Source organism: Arachis hypogaea, chromosome 19 (assembly GCF_003086295.3).
Source record: "Arachis hypogaea cultivar Tifrunner chromosome 19, arahy.Tifrunner.gnm2.J5K5, whole genome shotgun sequence".
Lineage (NCBI taxonomy): Eukaryota > Viridiplantae > Streptophyta > Magnoliopsida > Fabales > Fabaceae > Arachis > Arachis hypogaea.
Window position 1 is genome coordinate 76,646,490 of NC_092054.1, and position 24,712 is coordinate 76,671,201.

The following is a 24,712-nucleotide window of genomic DNA, read 5'->3' on the forward strand; positions in this document are numbered from 1 at the left end:
AGCTTGGTATGAACGTTTGAGCAAGTTTTTAATAAAAAAGGGTTTTAGAAGAGGGAAGGTTGATACAACTTTATTTATCATGATTGAAAACAAAAATATCCTTTTGGTACAAGTTTACGTCGATGACATAATATTTGGTTCAACTAACGAATCACTTTGCAAGTTTTTCTCAAACCTCATGCAAAGTGAATTTGAAATGTCCATGATGGGCGAACTCAACTTCTTCCTTGGTCTTCAAATCAAACAAGTAAAAGAAGGAACTTTCGTTGGCCAAACCAAATATTGCAAGGAATTGCTCAAAAGATTTGGAATGGACAATGCTAAGGCAATGGACACACCAATGAGCACTACTTGCTACCTTGACAAAGATGAACAAGGTAAAAACATAGATGTAAAGAAGTATAGAGGCATGATAGGATCTTTGCTTTATCTAACGGCAAGTAGGCCAGATATCATGTTTAGTGTATGCATGTGTGCGAGATACCAAGCTAATCCTAAGGAATCTCACTTAAGTGCGGTGAAAAGGATTATGAAGTATCTCATAGGAACATTAAATGTTGGATTGTGGTATCCGAAAGGATCCACTTGTGATTTGATTGGTTATTCCGATTCCGATTTTGCTGGTTGCAAATTGGATAGGAAAAGCACTAGCGGCACTTGTCACTTGCTAGGAAACTCTCTTGTTTCATGGCATAGTAAGAAACAAGTAAGTGTAGCCTTGTCTACCGCCGAAGCCGAGTATGTAGCCGCCGGTAGTTGTTGCGCCCAAATTTTATGGATGAAACAACAACTTGTGGACTATGGACTCATGCTTGATCACATTCCTATCATATGTGATAATACTAGTGCAATAAATTTAACCAAGAATCCGGTTCAACATTCAAGAACCAAGCATATTGAGATTAGACATCACTTCATAAGAGACCATGTTGAAAAGGGTGATGTGGTTATTGAATTTGTCGAAACTAGTAAACAACTAGCGGACATCTTCACTAAACCTTTATGTAAAGAAAGTTTTTTTAACATCCGAAATGAACTTGGTATCTTGGATTCTAATCTAATATGATTTGTTTGAACTCATTGTATTTATATTGCTATTTTTGTATCTTTTACTAACTTAAGCATTGGAGATATCCAATTAGCCATTGTTTTGTAGGTTTATGAGTTGATGAATGAGTGATTAATCTTGAGGTAGATTGAAGTATTTGAAGATTATAAACAATGGAGGATCAACAAATTGAAGATTTTTTTTAACATCAAGTCTCTTTTTATTGCTTTATGTTTATTTCATTATATGAATTGTTAAACTAACTCCTAGTAAGCTAAGGATTTCTATTATGGTTTTAATATTTTGATATGCTCTTCATAATTTTGTTTAATGATTAATGCTTGTATGCTTATTTGGTGAATAACTCAAAATAGGCTTGGTACCCCTATTTTAAGTTAATGAGCATGCTTTAATATATTTCACTTATTTAGGGGGAATTATGCATGCTTGTTTTATATATGAAAAGAGAAAATCAAATTCTTTTTGAAAGGGGGAAATATCTATTTTCATTGTTTTATGCATGCTTCTATGACACATTTCAAAATCCTTTCTTTTTGATAATGTCAAAAGGGGGAAGAGAAGTTTGAGGATATTTGAAATTTTAAACTTTTGAAAAAGAAGAAGTTTAAGGATTTGAAAAGAAGAAATAAGTTTGTGAAACAATTTTTTTCAAAAAGACTTCCGCTAAGCAAAAACTTTGATATCTAAATTGTTTTCTTTGATAAACGCCCATTAAGGGAACAAATGCACATATTTAGGGGGAACTCCTGCAAAATTTTTTTTTGTGAAGTCTTCTCCAAAGCTTTCTATAAAACAAAGTGAAGTCTTCTCCAAAGCTTTCTATAAAACAAAGTGCATTATTGTTGCTTTCAAAATCATTTATAAATGCATATCCTCAAAATTGGTTTGTCATTATCAAAAAGGGGGAAATTGTAAATCATGTTGCTTGTATGCGAAGTTTGTATTCATAGGTTTTGATGAATGACAAACCAACAAACGACATGAAAGACAAACCAACAAACAACTTGAATGAACAAGCATATTGAAAGATCAACCAACATTCAACGTTGAGGAATGAAGAGTTGAAAGCAACACAACAACAACAAGAAACTCAAGTCCACAACATTTGAAGACAAGTATAGTGTCTTAGGACTTAGGTAACTTCTTGTTAAGAACCAATTGCTAAATCTCTCAACACACACTCACAAAATGTTTTGATGCACATCTTGCAATTCGATGCTAGCCAAATGGTTTAAAAACTTGTTTTCAAAGGTACAAAAGCATAGGAATTGACTCCAACAAGTTTGAGATCAATCCTAAGTAGTTTGAAGTGATTTTAAGCCATTCTTTAAGGTTTGCATCGATGCACACTCATCTTGCATCGATGCAAAGCATGCAACGACTTGTTGCATCGATGCAAAGATGTTTGCATCGATGCAACCTAGCTGAAAATTCAAATTTCAGCTTCAAAGACACATTTGCATCGATGCAAAGTGTTATGCATCGATGCAAATGATTCAAAAACATAAAAAACGGCTAGTTTTAACAAAACGGCTCCATCCCATTAACTCCCAAACGTTTCTAAGGTTTGGGAAGTCTATAAATAGATGGATTAAAGCCTTATTTCATACATGTGAGTATTTGCAAACTATCTTGTTCATATTCTTTCATTCTACACATTTTTAAGGTGTTATAATACACAATTTGAGAGAGCAATATCAATTGGTTCAATAGTGCTAAACTTGTAATCATACACTCTTCTAGAGAGTACTCATTTCATCTCAACAATTCTTTGAGAATTGTTTTCTTGTACACTTTGTAAATTGGGGTGTGATCTCCAAGGTTGAGTCAAGAGTTACAAACACTATAGTCGGTGAGGATACCAAAGAGGTATACTAAGTACTCAAGGCAAATCTTAGAGAAGGTATCTCTAAGTGGAGTGGGTTAGTATACGAGTGGTGATCATATACCGTGAGGTGTTAGAAACTAAGGACTCGGATTGTAAAAGGTTTTGCGCGAGCACCTTGAAGCTTGGCAATAGTGGAACTTCTCAATATCGATTGAGAAAGAAAGTGGACGTAGGACAAGGATTGTGCCGAACCACTCTAAATAGCGTTTGCTTCTCTCCAAACTCATCTCTTCTATATTATTGTCTTTTACCTTTAAGCAAATAAATTGTGATCGAAAAGTAGCTTCGTAAGTACTTAAGGAATAGCTTAAGTCCGATTGGTGAAAAGCTTGATCAATTTATTTGAGTTGGTGTCTATTGGAAAGTAAAAGCTCCTTATAAATGCTTAGCAATTGAGTTAAGCTCTTGGAAAAATACTAGTACAATAACACTTTTATATATTGTCTTTAACTTCCGCAAAAAGATTTATTGTTGTTGCAATACTCAATTCACCCCCCCCCCCTCTTGAGTAATTGTGCATAGGTTCAACAGGAGTAACCTAAGCCTTGGCACGCAACAAAGAGGCCAAAGACAAGCCTCAATGCTCCGCTCTCCACAAGAGCAGAACACTCCACTGGGAGCAACATATGGGCTGAAAATTCAATTAAAAATTCAATTAAATTCAATTCTTCACCAAATTAAAAAGCCCACCCAAATTCTTAAATTCAAGAATAGAAAGTGTATAAATAGAAGCTAGTTTGATTTAGTCAGGACCTTTTGCTTCTTAGAGAATTTTCATTTTATAATTTTAAGAGTTTTTTTTTACTTTGAATTTGGATCTTGGAGAATTTGGAAGGAGAATTGATCTCTCTTCTTCCTTGTTCTTGTTTGAGCACTCTTTACTTCTTGTCTTGGATCTTGGGTGAAGAATTGAAGAAATTCTGTTTCAATCTCACCTTGAGATCTCTTGTTTTATTTTTCTGCATAATTCTAAGAACTTTGATTTGATTGCAAATCCTGTTTACTGCTTTCACTCTTCCACTTCTTCTGCAATTTACTTTTCAAATTTCTTTTGCAATTGTTCTTGTTGGATCAAGGAAGGATTTGAGATCTAGACTTTTTTTCTAGTCTCTTCCACTTCTGAGATCTTCAATCTCTCTTTTAACTTCTGCAATCAAGCTACATTTACTTTCCGTTTAAATTCTTCAAGCATTTTTACTTTTTTGTTTGAGATCTACTTCAATTTAATTCATCTCATTCTCTGCTAATTGTCATTTCACTTCTGCTTGTTTAATTTCTGCAATCCCAGCTCCCTGAACCCTTTTATAATTCAAGCAATTTACCTTCCTTGCACTTTAAGATTCAGTCATATACTTGTTCTTTAAGCTTCTGCAATTTAATTTACTTGTTCTTTAAGATTTAGCACTTTTACTTTCTGTTCTCTTTAATTTACTGCAATTCTTCCCTTTCCCTTTACATTTTATGCAATTTAGCTTCTATCAATCATAAACCACTCAAACCAATACTTGATTCGCTTGACTAAATAAACCACTAAACTAAAATTGCTCAATCCTTCAATCCCTGTGGGATCGACCTCACTCATGTGAGTTATTATTACTTGATGCGACCCGGTATACTTGCCGGTTAGTTTTAGGTGTTTGGAATTCGTTTTCCAAAAATACACCATCATGTCACTATAGTAGTTCATCCCTTCCTCCTCCTCATCTGAAAAATTTTCATTGGTTCAGTCTTAGCATTTTCACCGTCATTAGGCTTAACTTGATAGGGATCCGTCATCAGGTATCTAATAGTAGAACCCTCATAAATTTCAATATCAGTTTGTATTATACCATCATTAGAATCTTCGACATTTGACCCCTCTTGACTACTTTCAGGTGGCATATTTAGGTTAACCATCGTACTTCTAATATTTCTTCTAACCGCCCCCACTTAAAGGGGTATCATCAACAATATTCATAGAAGTTTCTCATCCAAGTCGACTAGAAAAATAAATAATTCTAACAGATGGACATTTGTCTAACGGTTGTACCAGGCCCTAATAAGACGTATATGCTCGCCATCACGTAACCCGATACCTAGTTCACAAAAATATAAAATCTTATCAAAATCGCCATCAAATAAAAAAATAACAAAACAATGATAACGATTGTAACCTATGATATACCTTTTTGTAAAACAAGATGTTATCTACTTTGGACGGATATCTGTAGTAGATTTTTTTCACTCTTTTTGTGTATTGTTGACCAATGGAATGCAATATAATATTCCTCAATGTTGTTAGAATTTCGACTTCAGGTGGCATATATGCAAATAGTGGTTAAGCAAAACTAAACACGATAGATCCCTCTTCATCATATACTATTTTACCATCACAATGACTGGATAACAATGAAATTTCAGACATTGTATAGAATAAATAGAAGATCAAAATAAAGGGTGAAGGATGAGTTATTAGTAATGATTTTGGTTCTCAACCGGTCTCGGTAGGATTTTATTGAGAGGGCTACTTGAAATTCGTCGAGAGGAACGGTGAACCTTGTGAAAATGACAAGGTTGCCGAGGTGAACAATGAACTTGCCCCTAATGCCAAAAAATGGATTTTGGAATAAAATGTTGGAATATTTTTTTTTGAAAATAAAGATTTTTTATTTTATAACAGAAGAAAGTCCATAGGAAAGAGAACTAGGGCATGCCCACTACTAAGAGGAAAAAGAAGCGAAGCTACTATTGGAAGTGAATAAACTATAAAGAGGATGCTACATCTAGTGTTATAATATTCGGGATTTGGGCTTTGATTTTTGGCTCACAAACAAAGCTTTTAACCTTTTTATTTGGCTAGTGGTAGACCTTTAAATAGAACTCAGATCTGCGACAAATTAGTCATTGGCCTATAAAACTAGGAGATACCATGGGCAACAAAAAAAAAAAAGAAGTTTTCGTTTTTGTTAGAAACAAGTTTATCAGTTTCACACTTTCATCATTTGTTTTGGTCTTGAAATTAAAGCATATACAATACATTTAAATTAAATATATTAAAATTATAGTAAATATATATTAATACATTAAACTAAATATATATGAAAAATTAAAGTATATAGAATATTTTTTGTTTCAAACAAAAAAACTTCAGAAATAAGATGTAATTTAAATGGAAAAATATTTTTGTATAGCATATATATAGTATTTTACTATTTTACGAAAATACTTAGTTTGATTTTTGATATTCTACTATTTTTTTATTTGACTCGTGTATTGTACTTACATGAAATTATGAAATCTTAATTGGTATTGTATTTTTAATTTGTATATTTTTAAGATTTATATTAGAATATATTTATTTTTTATGTTTATTTATAATTTAATATATTATTTTAGTATTATTTAATTATTCTGGTTGCACCACAGTTGAACTGGTTGAACTTCTAAACCAATAAACTAATTACTAAAGCATTTTAATGAATAGTTTGATTTTCAGAACTTTGTGCATAACTTTCAATTCGCAATTGTTATTCACTACAACCAATTAGAAATCATTTCTATGCAAGTCTAATTTATTTCCTCAAAATTTGAGGGCAATCAGATCAAAGGTGTGAGTTGTGTAGGTTTTAGAAGAAACGAATTTTGTTGTCTTGTAAATGAGAATTCTAGAGCATTTGCATTTTTGTAAACCTCAAAACTAATCAAATATTGATCCGATTTGAGTGAAACTAATTGGAAATAGAATTTGGATGTTCCTAGTTGTTAGCCATCAAAGTTTAGAATTTAAGGATCTCTTATTCATTTTATATGAATTTGTGAAAGAGCTGTCATCTTATAGTTTCGTGGTTCACTTCTTTATGTGTAAGGAATAGCTTTCCAAATTCATATAAATTTATATAAAGGTTAGAATGATTTGGGACGAAACCAATAAAAAATTTGTTATATCTACTATAACTCCTCAAGAGATTGGATTCAAACGAATTTTCAACAAATTTTAGAAAATTTTTGCAAAAATAGGGGTATGATGAAATTTGTGGAAGCTTATTAATGAAATTTAAAATGTTGCTCTTCTTTTTTTTGTGACAAAAATATTTCTCTGTTTGATTACCTTGAATTTTTTTGAAAAAGAAAATAATAATTCCCAATTTAAAAGTCTATGCAGTAATTTAGTTAAAGAAAAGTTTGGGATTCTTGGTACAATTAGCAACATAAAGGCTTGGATGGCAACGTTGTGTGTTTGTGGAATTTTAAGAAATTTAGCTATATATGATGAAGGATTACCATGTGTTCATAACACGCAGCGGAAGAAAAGAAGGTAATCTTAAAAATCTATTTTGTGCTTAAATTTTATTCTAGAAATAATATATAGATATAGATCAGATCTAAATACCTGAGTACGTTAGTAAAAATCTTTTTCTCCTTCAATGGTACGAAGGCACTATGCGTATCCACATCGAGACCAACCTTTGCTATCAACTCCTTGACCAATAGACATCTGATCTAAATTGAGAAACCTCTTGCAACTCTTTGCACGCCATAAAATTCTTCTCCAAGAATCAGGCTCACATACGTTTATGTGTGTAGAGGTAAAGGAATAAAACTCTTGTTATTCTCTTCTGTATTCACCATGTTCCTCTACTCTTGGCATACATATATATAGTATGAGATTTGTTACTGATTTTAAATTTGATTCTCAATTCAAATTTAAATCATATCTTTAAATTCTAAATCTGAATCCTTTAAATTTTATGAATCATATCATAACAATTTAAAACATAATCGATTTCGATCTCATCCAAATTTATAATTCAAATTCAGAAATAGAATAACTAATTATTCTCAAATCTCATTTAATATTCTCAATTATCATATTATTATTATATTCTTGGTACTAGCAAAGAATATAATAATATTCCATTTGAATTAATATACTTATTTATTTGATCAAATCAAAATAATAATTAAATAACTCTACAGCAAAGATTAAGACACTCGTTAGTGTGTGACCCCATAGGTTCAATACTAAGCGGGTAGTAAATTAGTCATACTAAATTTACAAATCGAGGTTGGCGTCTAGCAACACTCCTCAACGACCCGATAGTATGAAATAATATATTTTTACTAAGAACCTTAGAAGAACAAAGTATAATTCCTTCCATCTTTTCAGCTCTTGGTTAACCCTTAGAATATGGTTTAATTGTCAAACTCTAACTTGTTACCATTATTATAATGAACTGTGAATGACTTAAGAAACTCATTTCTTCATTCATTCAATCTCCTTGGCCAAGGTTTTATTAATCTTAGTCATTATAATCATAGAGCTCAAACTCTTTACCGAGAGTTGACGGATTCCTTATTGACTAATCATTAATTCTACAAGTATTTAAATTATACCCAATATCCATTCAACTAGCACCCTAGGGTATTAGGTGTCCGGAATCAAAGTATAATAAATACATTATTAATTACTATGACAGTCGCAGGTCAAAGGAAACTCTATTACTATGTTCATCTTGAGAATATCCTATTGACAAATATACGGTAGTTATAACCATTAGTAATTCTCAAAGTGAGTCAATTCAATGGTCATTATCTCTATATGCACCATACATATATAATTTAATAAATGAGATCTATTAATCTTCATCAAATGAAGACCATTATATATATATATATATATATATATTGATCTTTTCGAATTATTAATGTCCTTTTTAATAATCCTATGACCAAGAACAATTATAAAAGATTTATCTCCCAATATTATGATCACTATCACAATGATAAATCTCTAAATTTAATCAAGGACCTTATTATATTAACATTTTAATATAATAATAATAACAAATTATTTGACACATGATTGACTGGATTATGGTCATACTCCTTATTCCCAACAATCTCCCACTTGCACGAGAGCCAATCAATCATGTGTATAATTTTTCAATAATCTCCTACTTGCACTAGAGCCAATCAATCATGTGTATAATTTTTCAATGCACATTTGTGTTTATCAAAACTCTGTTGACCTTAAACACCTTAGCTTTTGAGCACACGTTCTTGACCTTTTGCAAGATACGCCCAATGCACAATAAATATCACGTTTTCTCAAACCATGAAATCTCCCACTACAATTGTAACACCCTACCATACAAAATTTTATGCTTAAGTCATAATTCAGAGATGGCAAGGTATTACGACCTCTAAAATAAAAATTTAGTACATATAGTAGTATGAATGATTGATTATAACTAGGAGCCTTTGTAGAAAAAGGGGTAAACAAAAACCGTAACTCGAAAGCGCAACACTCCGATCGATAATGTAACAAACAGGGATAAGCTACCGCGATATTATATATATACAAAGGAGTGTCAAAAACAGGAATATCAAGACTCAAAATCCGGTTGCGAAGATAACCGGTCCGAGCATAGCAATATATACATATAATAAAATAAGGAAACCCCAAAGGAAATCCAAAGGGACATAAATACGGAACCCTACTCTCCAAAAATCTCCTATAAGAGGAGTCATCACAATTTGTATTATTTAGTGGAGATAAAAGTATCTAAGCAAGATATATAAACCAAGACGGAGTCCCGAGAACAAAGGATCTTCGCTAATCCAGAAGTCTCCAGCATGCCTTAGCGAGAAACCTCACGTCCTGCATCTGAAAACCACAAAATTCGTATGGGTGAGAACCAGAGGTCCCCAGCATGGTAACAACTTCCACATATATAATACATAATAATAGAGGAAAGCCGAAGGCAATCCTAGAACTTCTTCCAGATAATATCAAAGCTTATAAACAAACTAAACCGTAAGTGGCAACTGACTAAAGATCCTTCAGTCTAACTAATACTTCCCTTTCCAATTCCTTCAGACCTCCCAACCACCAGCAGGAGTATAATATAGCAAACACAGTTATATCAGACAAGAGATTTACAAATAGGAACAGATAAGGCATTTAGACAATTAGCAAGTAATATGCAGTCAAATAGGCAATCTCAAACAATTCATATAATATGCATATGATGAATGCCTGTCCCTAGTGGCTGATGATATCATCTGTCGGTTATATAGCCAACCCGACAAGTCCTGGTAGCTAACCATTGGACTGTCCCTCTGTCGCGCATCCCCAACTCGAGTTATACTCATCATAAACTTGATCATAATCATGATCCATATCCATCACCCTCACTGGTGAATATTTACGGGGGAGAGCTCATCCGGGCCTTTCACAGTGCCCGGCCACACTTACGACATAGGGTCACAAGAGCTTCGAGTCTCAACATGGAGTACGTGATGGCTAGTCACTGCTTCCTCCCAGGGAAACCCTCATCTCCGATGGTGGAAGTGCAAACACTCACAATTCACTCAACAGCATATATGCATTTATACTTAGCCATAATCATGACTCCGTCGTAGCACGGCAATAATCTAGCCATCCAGCTCACGGTTAAATCCATAACCAGCCAATTCATTAACAATTACGGTCCTTTGGCCCATGGCTCAACAGGCACTTCCACCGCCATCCTCCGCATCTCACATAATCATCTTTGATCCTCATTGATCATTCATTTTTCCCTTGCTTCACTCGCAAGTTACCATATTTACTAGCCCCTTGCCTCATTGTTAGGCACATCATAATGATTTAAGACATAAGTGGTGAGATCGGAGGCTTAAAAGTATGAAATTTGGCTTTTAAAACTCAAAAATCAACTTTGGGATGAAAACAGGGCCACGCGTACGCGCACTCCACGTGCACGCGTGGATGGCCACAAAATCATATCGACGCAAAAGCATCATACGCGCGGGTGCGTGGGTTGAAAAATAGCCAAACGACACACAAGCGTCAGCCACGTGTACGCGTGGGTGCTCTTGCGCCCCAAGCACAAAACTGACACAACTCTGGCACAACTCTCTGGAAAATGGCTGGGCATTTGGTGCAGCGCATCGACGCACTCGTGCACACCACACGCATGCGTGGATGGTGCTTTCTCGAAGAACGGCGCGTACGTGCCAAGTGCACCCACGCGCGAGGGGTCATTTTGCTAAAAATTTTCTAAGTTAAAAGCTGCAGAATTCACAGATTCAACCCCCAATCTTCCGACGGACATAACTTTCTCATTTTAAATCGTTTTTCACCCGTTCTTCGAACGGAATGGACATCCCGGATCCAATTTCATTTTTAAACAGATTTGGCACAAATCAGATATCCGTAGTCCAAGTTATGTCCCGTCAAAGCATGCCCAAAAACCATGTTTTCATACAAAACCATAAAGTGCCATTTTCAAAACAAGCCACTTTCAACTCTTTTCAAAATCAATCAAAATGTTCCAAAATCAACATCAAGCCATCCTCAACTCACACATTGACATTTTACCAAATTTCGCAAAATCACCATTCAACCCTTTTAACACTTCTCAATCAAATGGCTAAACGACAAACACAATATCTTATCATACATCCTTCCTCATCCCAATTTCCAATAATACCATTTCCAATCAACCATCATTATACATAATCATCTTCATACTCACCATCAACATGGTACCACCCACCAATTCAACCTTAATCATTCATCAAGCATATATCACAACATGCATTTTCTCATACATCACACAACCAAGACATCAATATTCATAATCACATATATGATCACATCATATATCTCAACCAATCAACAACATCATCAATTCAATGCCTATCTTAGGGCCTCTAGCCTAAGTATTTCCTACCACATTACATATTAGATACAAGAAACCGAAACCATACCTTAGCCGATTTCCCAAGCTCAACCGGAGCACTTCCAAACCACTTGTCCACAAGCTCTCAAGGTCTCAACACCTCCAAAAACAGATTTTATCACACAAAACCCTCTCCCAAACTTTCCAAAATCGCCAATCAAGCTCCAATATTCACATATACACAACCTAAGCCACAATCATCATACCCATACACAACATCTCAATACCCAACATCATAGAACAACAAATTACACTAGGGTTGAGAATCTTACCACACCCAAGGTCCAAGGAGACAAGATTAACCTTCTCCTTCAAGAGAGTTAGGTCCTATAACATCAAAGAGCCCAAAATCTCAACATTTCATCCATGAAACTCGAAAAAAAGGGCTGGAATTTCAAAAAGCAAAACGTGGCTTACCTTAAGATTGATTTTATGGGTTTTGTAGAGCTCTCCGCGGTGAACGCGTGGCCACAAATGGTGCGGCGATCGGAGCTCTAGATCAAAAGTTATGGTGGTTTGAAGATCAACCAAGGGAGAGAACTTGAGAGAGTGTTCTTCCCTTCCTCTCCACCATTTCAGCGTGTGTTTGTGTGTTGTGAGGAGAGAGAGTGCTGAAAACTAGGGTTTTGGTTTAGTTTAGTTGGGCCAAGGACCCACTTTGGGTCCGGTTGGACCGGTTTGGCCCGTTCGGTCCAATCTTGGTCCGTTTTCTATAAAATTGGTACCGAAATTCTCATCTCAATCTCCTCTATCATATTAAACCATAAAAATAACATTTTTGGCTTTCTAGAATAAATTCTCATTTATGGGTTAATTAGCCGTTAATTAACCGGGTCTTACAACAATAGTGTATAATTTTATTTTAAGGACAATCCTTATTCAACATGATTATAAAAAAATCTAAGTAACCATTAGATCTATCTTTATAGAATTATATCATTATACAAATAGGTTACTTTTCAAAAATTAGTTTGACGATCAAACCTTTTATACTTTTAGGAGAAAGTATATCCTCTATTTGTTCACCTTATCTTTCTTTGGGAGGGAATTCCTTTTTCTTACAAAAAAGAGTTCAACCTCTTATCTCAGACACTTTTTCTTAAGAAGGGTGATAGAAATAATACTCATTATTTCTTTAGGGTAACCAATAAATCTTATTTATCAGACCTAATTTTAATTCTATTGTTGTGCAATCTCTTAATACATATAAGACATCTCTAAACTCTAATGTTCTTGAGTTTTAGCTTATGCCTTTTCCATATCTCATATAGGTAAAAAAATTGATTTAGTGAAAGATTTGTTAAGTTAGCAACATTTCTAAAATGTAGCCCAAATATTTAACAAACAATGATACTCATCTAAATCAAATTTCATGTTTTGAAACATGATAGGGTACATGGAGTACTAATATTTGTGTATTGAGAGAATCTCATTCTCTATTCAATAGAATATCAATTAGATAATTAGAGATTTTACTTTAAATTCTTGTAATAAAAGTACTCAATATCTTTATTATTGGTCAAACCAACCCTTAAGAGCAATTTTGATTGGCGTCCTCAATACTCATATTGAGTTTTTCTAAAAAGATCACAAATCTTAATCATATTAAGGCCAATTATAAATTGTTTGTAACAAAATAAATCTCCAAAAATGCTTACAAGAACAATTCTCGCAAAAGCCATTTGCCTAATGGTATTTCAACTTCTAAAGTTGTTTAATTCAAAATATATTGCCCAATACTCCCACTAGTTTAAATAAAATCTTTGATAGTCATACTATCTTACTTGGGGCGCCATACATCTTCTCAAGATGTTCAATAATAAATAGTGGGTATATGCCTTTAAAATTGGAACTCATGGTTGTCAAAACAACCCATATTGCAGTAAAGCAATATTTCAATTACTTCACAAGTACATTACCAATTTTATTAGAGATATTATTTCAGTAAAATTATCATCTCAATGATAACTCTTTGGAAATACAATTCTCAAATTGTACTCAATATACTACTTTTAAGTATTCCACATAAAAGGTGGACATATTTAAAATTTAAAATATGAAAGTAAACAAGAAATTTATATTTTTGGCAAAATTATTTAGAATCACGAATGAGTATCTTGGTTGTCAAATTGTTACTTGGTGCACGAAATTGTGATCTCAGGCAACGGCGCCAAAAAAAACTCTGTACGCACGTCTTAATAAATTGTTTTTCATTCACAACTTCGATACAACTGACCAGCAAGTGCACTGGGTCGTCCAAGTAATAAACCTTACGTGAGTAAGGGTCGATCCCACGGAGATTGTTGGTATGAAGCAGGCTATGGTCATCTTGTAAATCTCAGTCAGGCGGATAATAATTGATTATGGAGTTTTCGAAAATAAATAATAAATAGATAGAAAATAAAGATAGAAATACTTATGTATATCATTAGTGAGAATTTCAGATAAGTGTATGGAGATGCGTTCGTCCCTCTGAACTTCTGCTTTCCTGCTGTCTTCATCCAATCAGTCCTACTCCTTTCCATGGCTGGCTTTATGTAAGGACATTACCATTGTCAATGGCTACTTTTCATCCTCTCTGGAAAATGGTCCGATAAGCTGTCACTGCATGGCTAATCATCTGGAGGCATCACCGTAGTCAATGGCCGCATCCTATCCAATTGTGAAAATAGTCCAAATACTCTGTCACAGCACGGCTAATCATCTGAGGTTCTCGATCATACTGGAATAGGATTCACCCTCCTTTTGCGTCTGTCACTACGCCCAGCACTCGCGAGTTTGAAGTTCGTCACAGTCATTCAATCCCAGAGTCCTACTCGGAATACCACAGACAAGGTTTAGACTTTCCAGACTCTCATGAATGCCGCCATCAATCTATCTTATACCACAAAGATTCTGATTAAGAGATCCAAGAGATACTCATTCAATCTAAGGTGGAACGGAAGTGGTTGTTAGGCACGCGTTCGTGGGGGAATGATGATGATTGTCATGTTCATCACATTCATATTGAAGTACGAATGAATATCTTAGAAGTGGAATAAGTTGAATTGAATAGAGAAACAGTAGTACTTTGCATTAATTCATGAGGAACAGCAGAGCTCCACACCTTAATCTATGGAGTGCAGAAACTCTACCGTTGAAAAATACATAACTGAAAGGTTCAGGCATGGCCGAATGGCCAACCCCCAAAACGTGATCACAGGATCAAAAATACAATCCAGGATGTCTGATACAATAGTAAAAAGTTCTATTTATAATAAACTAGCTACTAGGGTTTACAGAAGTAAGTAATTGATGCATAAATCCACTTCCGGGGCCCACTTGGTGTGTGCTTGGGATGAGCTTGAATGTTACACGTGCAGAGGCTCTTTCTGGAGTTGAACGCCAAGTTGTAACGTGTTTTTGGCGTTCAACTCTGGTTTGTGACGTGTTTCTGGCGTTTAACTCCAGACAACAGCGTAGAACTGGCGTTCAACGCCCTTTTACGTCATCTAAACTCGGCCAAAGTATGGACTATTATATATTTCTGGAAATCCATGGATGTCTACTTTCCAACGCAATTAAAAGCGCGCCATTTTGAGTTTTGTAGCTCCAAAAAATCCACTTTGAGTGCAGGGAGGTCAGAATCCAACAGCATCAGCAGTCCTTCTTCAACCTCTGAATCTGATTTTTGCTCAAGTCCCTCAATTTCAGTCAGAAAATACCTGAAATTATAGAAAAACACACAAACTCATAGTAAAGTCCAGAAATGTGAATTTAACATAAAAACTAATGAAAACATCCCTAAAAGTAACTAGATCCTACTAAAAACATACTAAAAACAATGCCAAAAAGCGTCCGCTCATCACAACACCAAACTTAAATTGTTGCTTGTCCCCAAGCAACTGAAAATCAAATAGGATAAAAAGAAGAGAATATACTATAAATTCCAAACTATCAATGAAACATAGCTCCAATCAGATGAGCGGGACTTGTAGCTTTTTGCCTCTTGAATAGTTTTGGCATCTCACTTTATCCATTGAGGTTCAGAATGATTGGCATCTATAGGAACTCAGAGTTCAGATAGTGTTATTGATTCTCCTAGTTCAGTATGATGATTCTTGAACACAGCTACTTTATGATTCTTGGCCGTGGCCCTAAGCACTTTGTTTTTCAGTATTACCACCGGAAACATAAATGCCACAGACACATAATTGGGTGAACCTTTTCAGATTGTGACTCAGCTTTGCTAAAGTCCCCAATTAGAGGTGTCCAGGGTTCTTAAGCACACTCTTTTTTTTTTTTTGCTTTGGACCTTGACTTTAACCGCTCAGTCTCAAGTTTTCACTTGACACCTTCACGCCACAAGCACATGGTTAGGGACAGCTTGGTTTAGCCTCTTAGGCCAGGATTTTATTCCTTTAGGCCCTCCTATCCACTGATGCTCAAAGCCTTGGGATCCTTTTTATTTACCCTTGCCTTTTGGTTTTAAGGGTTATTGGCTTTTTGCTCTTGCCTCTTGGTTTTAAGAGCTTTTGGCTTTTTCTGCTTGCTTTTTCTTTCTTTTTTCCTATTTTTTTCGCTATTTTTTTTTCTGCAAGCTTTGTTCTTTGCTGCTTTTTCTTGCTTCAAGAATCATTTTTATGATTTTTCAGATTATCAAATAACATGTCTCCTTGTCATCATTCTTTCAAGAGCCAACATATTTAACATTCTTAAACAACAACTTCAAAAGACATATGCACTGTTCAAGCATTCATTCAGAAAATAAAAAGTATTGTCACCACATCAATATAATTAAGCTAAGTTCAAGGATAAATTCGAAACTCATGTACTTCTTGTTCTTTTGAATTAAAACAGTTTTCATTTAAGAGAGGTGATGGATTCATAGGACATTCATAACTTTAAGATAAAGTTACTAAATACTAATGATCATGTAGTAAAGACACAAACACAGATAATCACTTAGCATAAAGAAAACGAAAAACAAAGAATGTAAGAACAAGGAATGAGTCCACCTTAGTGATGGTGGCGTTTCCTTCTTGAGGAACCAATGATGTCCTTGAGCTCTTCTATGTCTCTTCCTTGTCTTTATTGCTCCTCCCTCATTGCTTTTTGATCTTCTCTAATTTCATGAAGGATGATGGAGTGCTCTTGATGTTCCACCCTTAATTGTCCCATGTTGGAACTTAATTTTCCTAGGGAGGTGTTGATTTGCTCCCAATAGTTTTGTGGAGGAAAATGCATTTGAGGCATCTCCGGGATCTCATGGTGATGAGCTTCATGCGTCTCTTGAGCTCCATGAATGGGCTCTCTTGTTTGCTCCATCCTTTTCTTAGTGATGGGCTTCTCTTCCTCAATGGGAATGTCTCCTTCTATGTCAATCCCAGCCGAATTGCATAGATGGCAAATGAGGTGAGGAAAAGCTAACCTTGCCATAGTGGAGGACTTGTCAGTCACCTTGTAGAGTTCTTGAGGTATAGTCTCATGAACCTCCACCTCTTCTCCAATCATGATGCTATGGATCATGATGGCCCGGTCTATAGTAACTTCAGACCGGTTGCTAGTGGGAATGATTGAGCGTTGAATGAACTCCAACCATCCTCTAGCTACAGGCTTAAGGTCCAGTCTTCTCAGTTGAACTGGTTTGCCTTTTGAGTCAATCTTCCATTGAGCTCCTTCCACACATATGTCCATGAGGACTTGGTCCAACCTTTGATCAAAGTTGACTCTCCTTGTGTAGGGGCGTGCGTTCTCTTCCATCGTTGGCAAGTTGAACGCCAACCTTACATTTTCTGGACTAAAATCTAAGTAATTCCCCCGAACCATGGTGAGATAATTCTTTGGGTTCGGGTTCTTACTTTGATCATGGTTCCTTGTGATCCATGCATTAGCATAGAACTCTTGAACCATTAGAATTCCGACTTGTTGGATGGGGTTTGTTAGAACTTCCCAACCTCTTCTATGGATCTCATGTCGGATCTCCGGATACTCATTTCTCTTGAGTTTGAAAGGGACCTTGGGGATCACCTTCTTCTTGGCCACAACATCATAGAAGTGGTCTTGATGAGCTTTGGAGATGAATCTTTCCATCTCCCATGACTCGGAGGTGGAAGCTTTTGTCTTCCCTTTCCCTTTTCTAGAGGATTCTCCGGTCTTGGGTGCCATCAATGGTAATGGAAAAACAAAAAGCTTATGCTTTTACCACACCAAACTTAGAATTTTGCTCGCCCTCGAGCAAGAGAAGAAAGAATAGATGAAGAAGAAGAAGAAAATATAGAGGAGAGGAGGGAGAGGTGTATTCGGCCAAGAAGAGAAGAGAGGGTTGTGTGGTGTGAAAATGAGGAAGAATGGAGGGCTATATATAGGGAAGGGAGGGGGGTTAAGGTTCGGCCATAAGGGTGGGTTTTGGGTGGGAAATTGATTTTGAATTTTGAAGGTAGGTGGAGTTTATGAGGTAGGTTTATGGGGAAGAGTGGATGATGTGAGTGGTGAAGTGGTGCTAGGGAAGAGAGATTGAGGTGATTGGTGAAGAGTTTTGGGAAAGAGTGTTTATTGGGAAGAGAGGATGAACATTGAGAAGAGGGAAGAGAGTGAGTGGTGGTAGGTGGGGATCCTATGGGGTCCACAGATCCTTAGGTGTCAAGGATTTGCATCCCTGCACCCATTAGGCATGTAAAATGCCTTTGCATGCAATTCTGGCGTTTAAATGCCGAACTGATGCTTGTTCTGGGCGTTCAACGCCCAGATGCAGCATATTTCTGGCGTTGAACGCCAGCCAGATGCTTGTTTCTGGCGTTCAGTGCCAGCTCTTCTTCACTGCGCATTTCTGGCGTCTGGACGCCAGAATGCTACTTGTTTCTGGCGTTCAACGCCAGAAACATGCTCTGTTCTGGCGTTGAACGCCAGACAGATGCTCCTTACTGGCGTTTAAACGCCAGTGAGATCCTCCTCCAGGGTGTGATTTTTCTTCTGCTGTTTTTTATTCCGTTTTCAATTTTTATATTTATTTTGCGACTCCACATGATCATGAACCTAATAAAACATGAAAAACAATAAAAATAAAATTAGATAAATAAAAATTGGGTTGCCTCCCAACAAGCGCTTCTTTAATGTCAATAGCTTGACAGTGGGCTCTCATGGAGCCTCACAGATGTTCAGAACATTGTTGAGACTCCCCAACACCAAACTTAGAGTTTGGATATGGGAGTTCAATACCAAACTTAGAGTTTGGTTGTGGCCTCCCAACACCAAACTTAGAGTTTAACTGTGGGGGCTCTGGTTGACTCTGTTTTGAGAGAAGCTTACTGTGCCTCTTTTCCATGTTTACAGAAGGATGACCTTGAGTTTTAAACACAAGGGAGTCCTCATTCAATTGAAGGACTAGTTCGCCTCTGTCAACATCAATTACAGCTCTTGCTGTGGCTAGGAAGGGTCTTCCAAGGATGATGGATTCATCCTCATCCTTCCCAGTATCTAGGACTATGAAATCAGCAGGGATGTAAAGGCCTTCAACCTTTACTAACACGTCCTCTGCTTGTCCATAAGCCTGTTTTCTTGAATTGTCTGCCATCTTTAATGAGATTTTAGTAGCTTGCACCCCAAAGATTCCCAGTTTCTCTATTACAGAGAGGGACATGAGGTTTATCCCTGAACCAAGGTCACACAGAACCTTTTCAAAGATCATGGTGCCTATGGTACAAGGTATTAAGAACTTTCCAGGATCTTGTTTCTTCTGAGGCAATGTCAGTTGATCCAAATCACTTAGTTCATTGGTGAATAAGGGAGGTTCATCTTCCCAAGTTTCAATACCAAATAATTTGGCATTCAGCTTCATGATTGCACCAAGGTACTTGGTAACTTGCTTCTTAGTAACATCTTCATTCTCTTCAGAAGAGGAATACTCATCAGAGCTCATGAATGGCATAAGAAGGTTTAATGGAATCTCTATGGTCTCTAGATGAGCCTCAGATTCCTTTGGTTCCTCAAAGGGAAACTCCTTATTGATCACTGGACGTCCCAGGAGGTCTTCCTCCTTGGGATTCACGTCGTCCCCTTCCTCTTTGGATTCGGCCATGATGGTTATATCAATGGCCTTGCACTCTCCTTTTGGATTTTCTTCTGCATTGCTTGGGAGAGTACTAGGAGGGCTTTCAGTGACTCTTTTACTCAGCTGGCCCACTTGTGCCTCCAAATTTCTAATGGAGGACCTTGTTTCATTCATGAAACTCACAGTGGCCTTAGATAGATCAGAGACTAAGTTTGCTAAATTAGAAGTATTTTGTTCAGAGTTCTCTGTCTGTTGCTGAGTGGATGATGGAAAAGGCTTGCTATTGCTAAACCTGTTTCTTCCACCATTATTAAAGCCTTGTTGAGGCTTTTGATCCTTCCATGAGAGATTTGGGTGATTTCTCCATGAGGGGTTATAGGTGTTTCCATATGGTTCACCCATGTAATTCACCTCTGCTATTGCAGGGTTTTCAGGATCATAGGCCTCTTCTTTAGAAGGCGCCTCTTGAGTACTGTTGGATGCAGCTTGCATTCCATTCAGACTCTGAGAGATCATATTGACTTGCTAAGTCAATATTTTATTCTGAGCCAATATAGCATTCAGAGTATCAATTTCAAAAACTCCCTTCTTCATAGGCATCCCATTATTCACAGGATTCCTTTCAGAAGTGTACATGAACTGGTTATTAGCAACCATGTCAATGAGTTCTTGAGCTTCTGCAAGTGTTTTCTTTAGGTGAATGGATCCACCTGCAGAAGTATCCAATGACATTTTAGCTAATTCAGACAGACCATCATAGAATATATCCAGGATGGTCCATTCTGAAAGCATGTCAGAAGGGCACTTTTTGGTCAGTTCCTTGTATCTCTCCCAAGCTTCATAGAGGGACTCACCTTCTTTCTGTCTGATGGTTTGAACATCCACTCTAAGCTTACTCAGCTTTTGAGGAGGAAAGAACTTGGCTAAGAAAGCCTTGACCAGCTTATCCCAAGAGTTCAGGCTATCTTTGGGTTGAGAGTCCAACCACACTCTAGCTCTGTCTCTTACAGCAAAGGGGAAAAGCATGAGCCTGTAGACTTCAGGATCTACTCCATTAGTCTTAACAGTATCACATATCTGCAAGAATTCAGTTAAGAACTGAAAAGGATTTTCAGATGGAAGTCCATGGAATTTGCAGTTCTGCTGCATTAGAGAAACTAATTAAGGTTTCAGCTCAAAATTGTTTGCTCCAATGGTAGGGATGGAGATGCTTCTTCCATGTAAATTGGAATTAGGTGCAGTAAAGTCACCAAGCATTCTCCTTGCATTATTATTATTTTCGGCTGCCATCTCCTCTTCTTGTTCGAAAATTTCTGAAAGGTGCTTGCTGGATTGTTGTAATTTAGCTTCTCTTAGTTTCCTCTTCAGAGTCCTTTCAGGTTCTGGATCTGCTTCAACAAGAATATTCTTGTCCTTGCTCCTGCTCATATGAAAAAGAGGGAACAGAAAAATAATAATAATAGGGATCCTTTTTACCCAAGTATAGAGGTTCCCTTATGTGAGTAGAAGAAAAGAAGAAGAGAAAATCTGAACTCAGAGAGAGAGAGAGAGTTCGGATTTTTAGTGAGTGAGGAAGAGATGTTAGTAAATAAATAAATAAATAGAAGGAGATGAGAGAGAGAGAGAATTTTTGAAATTTTTTTTTTTTGAAAAAGAGTTAGTGATTTTCGAAAATTGTTTTTGAAAAAGGTTAGTAATTTTTGAAAATTAAAATAAAAAATTAAAATAATTAGTTAATTAAAAAGAATTTTTGAAAAAGAGGGAGATATTTTCGAAAATTAGAGAGAGGGAGTTAGTTAGGTAGTTTTAAAAAAGATAAGAAACAAACAAAAAGTTAGTTAGTTAGTTGCAACAAATTTTGAAAATCCATTTTGAAAAGATAAGAAGATAAGAAGTTAGAAAAGATATTTTAAAATCAAATTTTTGAAAAAGATGATTTTGAAAAAGATAAGATAAAAAGATATTTTTGAAAAGATATGATTGAAATTAGTTTTGAAAAAAGATTTGATTTTTAAAATCACAATTAATGACTTGATTCACAAGAAATCACAAGATATGATTCCAGAACTTAAAGTTTGAATCTTTCTTAACAAGTAAGTAACAAACTTGAAATTTTTGAATCAAAACATTAATTGATGATGTGATTTTCGAAAATTATGATATAAGATTAAGAAAAAAGATTTTTGAAAAATATTTTTATAATTTTCGAAATTAATTAAGAAAAATGAAAAAGATTTGATTTTTGAAAAAGATTTTGAAAAAGATAAGATTTTTAAATTGAAAATTTGATTTGACTCATAAAAACAACTAAATTTTAAAAATTTTTGAAAAAGCCAAATCTAATTTTCGAAATTTTGAGAGAGAAAAAGGGGAAGATATTTTTTTGATTTTTGAAATTTTAATGATGAGAGAGAAAAACATGAAAAATGATGCAATGCATGAAAGTTATGGATCAAAGCAAGGAATGCATGCAAGAATGCTATGAATGTCCAGATGAACACCAAGAACACTTTGAAGATCATGATGAACATCAAGAACATATTTTTAAAAAATTTTTAATGCAAAGAAAACATGCAAGACACCAAACTTAGAAATCTTTAATGCTTAGACACTAAGATTTCAAGAATGCATATGAAAAACACCATACAACACAAACACTAAAATATGAAGATCAATCAAGAAGGTTTATCAAGAACAACTTGAAGATCATGATGAATGCAATGCATGAATGCAATTTTCGAAAAATGCAAGATGAGTATGCAATTGACACCAAACTTAAAAATTGACTCAAGACTCAAACAAGAAACACAAAATATTTTTAATTTTTATGATTTTATGAATTTTTTGGATTTTTCAAAAATTATTTGAAAAATAAAAATAAGGATTCCAAAATTTTTAATATCTCTCCAGGAATCTTGTACTCTTAGTCTAAAGCTCCAATCTGAGGGTTAGGCATGGCTTAATAGCCAGCCAAGCTTTAGTATGCAATTACATGCATTGAAGTGATTAGTTGAATCCTCAGTCCAAAGGAATTTGGACATGGCTTTACAGCTAGCCAGGATTCTACATGCTTCATGAAACTCTAGAATTCATTCTTAAAAATTCTGAAGAAAAAATATATAAATTTTTTTTTTTTTGAAAATAAATTTTTTTTTTGAAAATAAAGGAAAAATTTTTGAAACATTTTTGAAAACTTTTTGAAATCAAAATAAGAAGAAAATTACCTAATCTGAGCAACAAGATGAACCGTCAGTTGTCAAAACTCGAACAATCCCCGGCAACGGCGCCAAAAACTTGGTGCACGAAATTGTGATCTCAGGCAACGGCGCCAAAAAAAACTCTGTACGCACGTCTTAATAAATTGATTTTCATTCACAACTTCGATACAACTGACCAGCAAGTGCACTGGGTCGTCCAAGTAATAAACCTTACGTGAGTAAGGGTCGATCCCACGGAGATTGTTGGTATGAAGCAGGCTATGGTCATCTTGTAAATCTCAGTCAGGCGGATAATAATTGATTATGGAGTTTTCAAAAATAAATAATAAATAGACAGAAAATAAAGATAGAAATACTTATGTATATCATTAGTGAGAATTTCAGATAAGTGTATGGAGATGCGTTCGTCCCTCTGAACTTCTGCTTTCCTGCTGTCTTCATCCAATCAGTCCTACTCCTTTCCATGGCTGGCTTTATGTAAGGACATTACCATTGTCAATGGCTACTTTTTATCCTCTCTGGAAAATGGTCCGATGCGCTGTCACTGCATGGCTAATCGTCTAGAGGCATCACCGTAGTCAATGGCTGCATCCTATCCTCTTGTGATAATGGTCCAAATGCTCTATCACAGCACGGCTAATCATTTGAGTTTCTCGATCATACTGGAATAGGATTCACCCTCCTTTTGCGTCTGTCACTACGCCCAGCACTCGCGAGTTTAAAGTTCGTCACAGTCATTCAATCCCAGAGTCCTACTCGGAATACCACAGACAAGGTTTAGACTTTCCGGACTCTCATGAATGCCGCCATCAATCTAGCTTATACCACGAAGATTCTGATTAAGAGATCCAAGAGATACTCATTCAATCTAAGGTGGAACGGAAGTGGTTGTCAGGCACGCGTTCATGGGGGAATGATGATGATTGTCACGTTCATCACATTCATATTGAAGTACGAATGAATATCTTAGAAGCGGAATAAGTTGAATTGAATAGAGAAACAGTAGTACTTTGCATTAATTCATGAGGAACAGCAGAGCTCCACACCTTAATCTATGGAGTGCAGAAACTCTACCATTGAAAAATACATAAGTGAAAGGTTCAGGCATGGCCGAATGGCCAGCCCCCAAAATGTGATCACAGGATCAAAAATACAATCCAGGATTTCTGATACAATAGTAAAAAGTTCTATTTATAATAAACTAGCTACTAGGGTTTACAGAAGTAAGTAATTGATGCATAAATCCACTTCTGGGCCCCACTTGGTATGTGCTTGGGCTGAGCTTGAATGTTACACGTGCAGAGGCTCTTTCTGGAGTTGAACGCCAAGTTGTAACATGTTTTTGGCGTTCAACTCTGGTTTGTGACGTGTTTCTGGCGTTTAACTCCAGACAGCAACGTAGAACTGGCGTTCAACACCCTTTTGCGTCATCTAAACTCGGCCAAAGTATGGACTATTATATATTTCTGGAAATCCCTGGATGTCTACTTTCCAACGCAATTGGAAGTGCACCATTCTGAGTTCTGTAGCTCCAGAAAATCCACTTTGAGTGCAGGGAGGTCAAAATCCAACAGCATCAGCAGTCCTTCTTCAACCTCTGAATCTGATTTTTGCTCAAGTCCCTCAATTTCAGCCAGAAAATACCTGAAATCACAGAAAAATACACAAACTCATAGTAAAGTCCAGAAATATGAATTTAACATAAAAACTAATGAAAACATCCCTAAAAGTAACTAGATTCTATTAAAAACATACTTAAAACAATGCCAAAAAGCGTATAAA

At 35.8% G+C, this 24,712-nt stretch overlaps 1 non-coding gene across 1 annotated transcript; it reads left to right on the forward strand.

Moving 5' to 3' along the window:
• Positions 1–20,498: 20,498 nt before the first annotated feature.
• Positions 20,499–20,606, forward strand: LOC112780600 (small nucleolar RNA R71). Its single transcript, XR_003191424.1, has one exon. It is a non-coding gene; the product is annotated as a small nucleolar RNA R71 (small nucleolar RNA).
• The last annotated feature ends 4,106 nt before the right edge of the window (positions 20,607–24,712 follow it).